Source organism: Watersipora subatra, chromosome 9 (assembly GCF_963576615.1).
Source record: "Watersipora subatra chromosome 9, tzWatSuba1.1, whole genome shotgun sequence".
In the NCBI taxonomy this organism is placed as follows: domain Eukaryota; kingdom Metazoa; phylum Bryozoa; class Gymnolaemata; order Cheilostomatida; family Watersiporidae; genus Watersipora; species Watersipora subatra.
In genome coordinates, this window is record NC_088716.1 from 26,505,531 (window position 1) to 26,513,278 (window position 7,748).

Sequence of the window (7,748 nt, forward strand, 5' to 3'; positions counted from 1 at the left end):
ATAAAGGAAACCAGGGCCGTATCCTCCTATACTGCAGCTACTGACATGGCAGTACCATTTTTTGAGGATCAAATTCACGTCATTTTTGCTTGATTTTAACACTTTGGCTGGGGAAATGACCAAAATGTCAATTATCAGCTGCGTGGTGAAACTGCATTTATGTCGCTTTCGGTAGACGTTTATAAAGCTGCCGTCTCGTAAAGTTAAAAAAAGAATATGAATGCTAGTAAGTTTTGAATATCAACAAGATATTAGTCGATAATTTAAGATATGAAACAAATATCCGATAGGCGTTGCTTTGTGCTAACGAAATCGCGCCTCCTTGGAAAATAATAAAAGCTGGAAATACCAGTCAACATCGGCTCGCCTTTCAAAACGGTAAAATAAAATATTATTTGATCCTCCGATCGTAAGGGATTTTTGGTGTGATTAGAATAACAATAATTCAGATGATAGAAGTGATGTAAACTTTTTAGACTTTTATTATACTTGGAATATACAGAGAAAAACGATCGTTATGGTAGCTCGCATGGTAACGTTATAGCGTTGGACTCTACCGAAAGGAATGCTTCCAAACATTTCATTCAGAGACAATTGTACATGGTTGTATTTTTCTGTTGTAATAGATATGTGAATGAATGCTTATGTACAAAAGATTTTGTTCATAGAAATAAATTTAAGTTTGAGCTATGCATGTAATATGCATAGCTCAAACTTAAATCTACTACTACTTGCTCAGTATTATAGACTATAGTAAAGTGCAATATTTTTAACATGGTGCTCTATTAATTTTATGTTTTAACTCTACAATATTATTTAATTAAATTATTTCATAGGAGAGTACTCGTCTCCTACACCATTCAGCATTGTACCTGTTGATAATTCTACCTCATGCTAGCTGTGGCCAACCCCTTTAGCAGCTCTCATTCACATTATATTTTTAATAAGCGCTGTTAAAGACAATCTCAATAAACAGTTTTATATATTTAGAAAACTGGATTATAATGTCAAATGTGCTGTTAGAACATGTGCCTCATCAGGAGCCAAGTGTGCTAGATTTGCACCATTTTGACTAGTTATACATACTAAAAGTTTTCCCAGAGGAGAACCCCCGGACCCTCCTTCCTCTACTCAGAGGGCGCTTGGTACCTCTCTTGGACTTTCTCCGCGGGACCATTTTCAAACAGGTGGACACTGCCCTGAAGGAAACTGTAGAATTATAACGATAAGTTTAGTGTGATTGATAATTATAGTCTGCAATGATAAACTATTATGGTGAACGATTATAATAGTATTACTCTTCAATTTTATTACATGAGTGAGCGCCTAATGATGTCGTAAATACTCAATAAATATGAAGTATAAGGGCCTGAGAAAGCTTTTTAAATTATTCGTTTCCTCAGTGTAATCATTCGGGAAATTATTGTGAATCTCACAAATTTATTGTGATACATTTACGTACTACAGTCAAACCTCTACGTATTACAGTCAAGCCTCTACGTACTACAGTCAAACTTTTACATACTACAGTCAAACCTCTATGTACTACAGTCAAACCTCTACGTACTACAGTCAAACTTTTACATACTACAGTCAAACCTCTACTTATCACTGTCAAACCTTTCCATACTATAGTCGAACTTCCACATAGTACAGTCAAACGTTTACATAATACTGTCAGGCCTTCACATGCTACAGTCAAGCCTTCTACATACTATAGTCGAACTTCCACATAGTACAGTCAAACCTTTACATATTATAGTCCAACATCTACATTCTACAGTCAAATCCCTACTTACTACAGTCAAACCTCAACATATTACAGTCAAACTGCTAACTAGGAAGGTAAATTTCGTATGAGATCTATCTGTATTGTATTAAATTGGTTATATGTCAGAGTAAATACTCATGTAGGAATACACAGTAATCCATTCCAAAGCCCTAAACCTATGATAGTTCTTTAGTAAATAATTAATAAATTATTTTGACCTTAATTAGCTTTCTAGTCTCGACAGCAGCTAACACTATCAAGTACGACTATCCATATCTCCTCAACCTCTCTCCTTGACAACAGCTAACACCGTCAAGTATGACTATCCCTCCCTCCTCAACCTTCCCATTAGTGGGTTTTATTTTAAAAATGGAGTGTGAATCAGTGAAGAGTCGCTGTATTCAAATACCTCTAATAATGAACTGGAAAAATCGTTAATAATTTGCCTAATTCGATAGGGCTTGTAGCTGATATGATTGTTGAAAAGGTTTTGGTGCAGAGTAGTTGGACTTCAGACATGAAAGAAGAGCAACAGAGATTAACTGTAACTACTAGCAGATATTACTGTCAGCGCTTTTCATATACAACTATGTACACCGGAAGGCTGACACATCGTTTGATTATTATTAGGTTTAAATATGACCGGAAAGTACCTAATCGTAGTGACAAGAAACAGTTCATCATAGACTCGGTACTTCACACTGATTATATATGAAATATAGATTGTTAATTTTTCACCTCTAACAGCTGGTTTAACTCTTATCTTGTTTACTAGTAATATCCTACCTACTGGAGGTTTATGAAAGAAATCGGCGTTTCCACGCAGGCATTGGGAAACCTTAAATAGATTAGTAATTATCTTCCTTCTTTTAAATGTGGTTTAAAAATACAGGTTTCATTGAATTCATTTCATGTAGAAAGTTTGGAAAAAATATGTGTGACATATTTCCATGAAAACAATAAACCTTTCACGGCTCTAAAACAAGCAGTTTTGTACCTTTGTGATTGTCATTGTATCATATCAGGGAGTCATCTTGCACTTGACCATCGGAATAGTACCATCAAAGATTGCTAGAGGGTCCTCCAAATCCCATAATAAAATACATCTTTCTATCTGCTAGCCAATACACTGTGTCTCCTGCCACACTAGCAAGAAGACATGACAGTTTTATATTGGGTATTTAAATTGGTTCAGCAGGTACTAAATTGACAACAAATATGAAGTGCTCTAATTTATCTACAGAATTAGTAACAAATGTTACATCTGGGTTGATTTGATGAATTGTATTTCAACAATTCCAGAACTTCTAGAAACTGTCAGTTTTGAAACATAATGTGATCTAATCATAAGTTTTTGCTTTAAAAACTAAAATATATTTACAATTACATTTGATCATTAGATAATAACAACATATTATGATAATGATTATAGATAGATTATAGAAAATCATGAGTGTTCATGATGCTGTGACACAAAATCCAAAGGATCATCTAGGTCGACAACCATCTCATATCTGAGCTTATATAAGACAGAAATGCTGTATATTTTAGCTTATATTTATTGTAACCTAACATAGTTAAAATAATTGGCACTAGTAGAAATGACATCATAACTTATTGTGTACTTGATGAGCTACCAACTTCCCTTGTACTAGCGCTTAACAATCATTCATTGAGTTTCAATGAGTTGCGTTACGTATTTTCTAGCTGCTAGTGAGAGGTTCATTTACGCTCTACTGCTGAAAATATTCTGTATATTGCAATTCAAAGATCACTTACCATATAGTTATTACTCAGACCAGTTGAGGTAAGTACAATACAGATGGTAGGTTAATAATATCTTGAGTCCTGAATAGTACTTGTTGCCTTATTCGATAAATCCTCCTTTGCATGATTACTATCTACAATGTCAAAAAAGACAATTGATCTCTTCTCCATCAATATCTGTTTATAATAATCCAAGTGAGGAGGAAATACTGAAAAACTGAAATAGTTGACGAGTTTTGATACTCATCAACTAGTTGGAAAGATGCTCAAAATATTGTCTGACAAATTTTAACATCAAATTTATTTTTCCATTATAATATTGATTGCGAAATCAAATATTTGTACCGCAAAAGAGTAATCAAAAGGGGATAACAAATATTTTGTTGTATCAAAAACGGATACTAAATATATTGTTATATCAAAAGCTGTTACTAAATATATTGTTATATCTAAAAGGGATACTAAATATATTGTTATATCAAAAGCGGATACTGAACATATTGTTATATCAAAAGCAAAAACTAAATATATTGTTATATCAAAAGCAGATACTAAATATATTTGTATATCAAAAGCGGATACTAAATATAATGTTTGTGAACTGCTGTTTTTATAGGTTTAGACTTAATTGTTTATTCAATTTCTTCACTTTTAAACCTAGGATCATGCTGCAACCAGCTGATCCAGCTGAGAAGAGGCCAGCGGCTTTGCGCCGAAAAGAACAGCTGCTGAATTGGCAAAAGTCATCGGGTGCTGCTGTGGAGGAGTTTCGTCGCGCTGCCAGCAAGGTTTCTTTTGATGCAAGAACCCTGCTGTTAGCTGCTTGCGAAGAGAAGAGCATCGAGGAGGTGATGCGCCTTCTCAAAGAAGGTTTAGATGCAAGCACATCTAACTACTTGGGCATCACGGGCCTTCACCTGGTATGTTAGCTTCACTGGTTTTATTTACTGCTCGCCTGAACATGTGCAACCAGATGTTATTTAAAAGTGGTTATTCGTAACTCATCTGATTCATTATTGTCTATCTGCTGCAAAGTGGATGATAATTATTTTGTATTCACTCAATAAATACAGCTCATGGGTGAATAGTCAGTCAGCAAACAGCACCATGATAAGCTGATGTGTGTACTTCACTTGTGTACAGTAAAAGAATATAATCTAGCCTAAGATCCAAACACGTGGATCTTAGGCTAGATTTGAGGCCTAGACCAAAAAGCTTCAAACAAGTCATTTTAGAAGTTGTCGTACTACGATATGGAGTTCGCCACTAGTGTATAACCTAGTGAACCCAATGACAAAGATATTCCAATGGGATCAGATGCATACAGCAATATTTTCAAAATGATTTTACTTTATATAAATCCCCATACCATGAACATTAAATGAGATAAGCCAGTAGTACTCAAAGCATCATTAGATCATATTTCATTTTTTAGCAAAATATGGCTAAATTTACTTCAAGGAAACAATACTAATAGCGATTTCTCCACACATGTGTTCCATCTACATGCATGAGCATATGCTTTGACTCCCATCTAGTTTAGAATCTTGGTTCTCAGTGTTCACTTTCCATTACACCACGTTTCACGGGTATCTGACAGTTAACTTTATGGTTGTTCTAGCGACTGCTACACTAATCTTTACTATGATAAGAGTGGTACGTGTCTGTCCGAGGTCAGGGGTAAAGGTTAGTATAAGAGTGGTGCGTGTCTGTCCGAGGTCAGGGGTAGAGGTTAGTATAAGAGTGGTGTGTCTCTGTCTGAGGTCAGGGGTAGAGGTTAGGATAAGAGTGGTGCGTGTCTGTCTGAGGTCAGGGGTGGAGGTTAGTATAAGAGTGGTGTGTGTCTGTCTGAGGTCATGGGTCGAGGTTAGTATAAAGGGTCGCTTTGTACAGGAATCACACTCATGACATTCTACTTAGTCTCCCGGTGCTCCGACACTGACACTAATCGACCACCTTTCAGTAGTTCAGACACATTGGCACTTTACTAGCGCACCAAACAGTATCTTACGGCTCAATAGACAGCTAGGTTACTGCTAGTTACAGTTATCCCTCGAGACTTTGTGGTTCAGGTTTCACGGCTTCAGTACTTTGTTGGTTTGAAAAATACCGAAAAATCTTTTTTGAAAATTTCAAAGCTGAGCAAAAATACAAAATAGAACCCTTTATATTTATAAAGTGGCTAAATATCTCTCACACTGTGGCCCAGTGAGATCCCTCATCACTATGATAGCTGTCGCTGCAGTTTGCTGTATTTCTCGTAAGGTTGCGTCATATGCAAAGGAACAAAACGCTTGTGACACTTGTCATCATACTTCTTAGACTCCCTTGACCCTAAAAATAGTTTAATGAACTTATCCTACGAACACACGAGCGGAGCGGAAGTGTGGGAGTTTTTATGATAAATGCATGTGCACACAACTTACGAAAATTATTCATCAACAATGAGACGAACCCTCGTCAAGAAATTTCATCAAAAAATTTAAGCATCGGAATGTAAAGTCGTTAAAGTATTATAACGATACAAAACACATTTAAACCTATTTAAATATGTTACCAAGTCTTTGTAAAACGTCGGTATTATTTTAAAACTTACCCATCTGATCGGATTATACACTAATAGACAGATTAATTTGAACGAAAATTGCCACAAAAAGCTTGAAAAGTTCGGTTTAATAAAAGTTAAGACCGAAAATTGAAACGCCAATAAAGCCGTGCGACCGATTGTAGAACTATTTAGCAGTGCGCATTTCACGAGAAAACCGTGCTCATTTCATCAGTCTATGGCCATTTTTACTTGTTTTCGAATTTATTCGAAGGTTTCTGTAATAAACGTAGACCGTTTGAGGCGTAGACCGATTTAAAGGTACGAAATTATGGTACACAGTTTATCAGTCTGTGTTTTTTGTCCAATCACCGAAGGTTTCATTATTTGAAACGTTAGCCAAAATTCTTTACAACTTATGTACAACCTAGGGCCGAACTACAACGCCCCTTCATGACGAGAACATTTTTTATTTTGCTACATTTTTATACGCGTGAATGCTCCTACTTGCTTTCCGTTAAAGATCGCTTATCAAAACCATTCTACATTCAACGCAACCAACTTTCAAACTGTGTATAGTACACAGTAGCTTGCCATTTTACTTCTAATTTTGCATTTCAGAGTTATAATAAACATATTTCTTTATTGTTGTTGAATTACATACATTACAGTAAATTAGGCCTACAGCTTTATAACACTTTTATAACAGATTTTATTTTGCTGCAGTTTGCAGAAATCTTCGAGACGCATGAACTCTTATAGGTTTTCTATTATTGCTGTATTACTATATTAACAATATTGGTTATTTTAATAATATCAGTGCATTTTACTTATAATATTGGCCAACATTGTATTTCTCCTATTGCAAGGGAAAGATATAAACGTGTAATATTTTCCTTTCATTGTTGTTGTTTGTCATGACCAAACACTTTTTAAATAAATTTTCTAAAAACCTATATAAATACCACAACTTCTCGATATTGCTACCTATGACGTTTTGAAATGTAAACAAAATTGTGTATTGGTTTTCTATTATTACTATATTAATAATATGGATTATTGTAAGAATATCAGTGCATTTTACTTCTAATATTGGCCAATATTGCATTTTTCCTGTTGCAGGGGGAAAATATAAACATCTTTTCCATTCATTATTGCTTATTGTTGTATATAATAACACTCACACCCAGTACATTACAGCTACCATTGCAGTTATCCTATTGCACTGCAGAGCCATTTGATTGCTAATATTGCATTTCTCAACCATCAGTACCCTTTATTTTTTTGCCAATATCTCTGGCCATCTCTTTGGTCGTGGGCTGTATGACAGTGGAATTTCTAGTATATATATGTGTAAGTTGGAAACTATAGATGATGGTGATATAGAAACTGGTAAACTCATTACTAATCAACTCATTTTCTTATAAGTTTCTATATCACAGATTTTAACGTATCACGAGAAATACGACGAGTTACCATGACAAGTGAGAGATTACTAGGAATTGAAGTAAAACGGACTAAAGCTCGATGTGTTGCAAGGCATTGTGGGAAATGTGATGTGTAAGAAAACATTGCTCTATTCCTTGAAAAAAAATTAATTGTTTTACTAAAAATGACATCAAAAAATTTATACTAAATTTTTGTGAGCAAAATAGCAACTGGTGT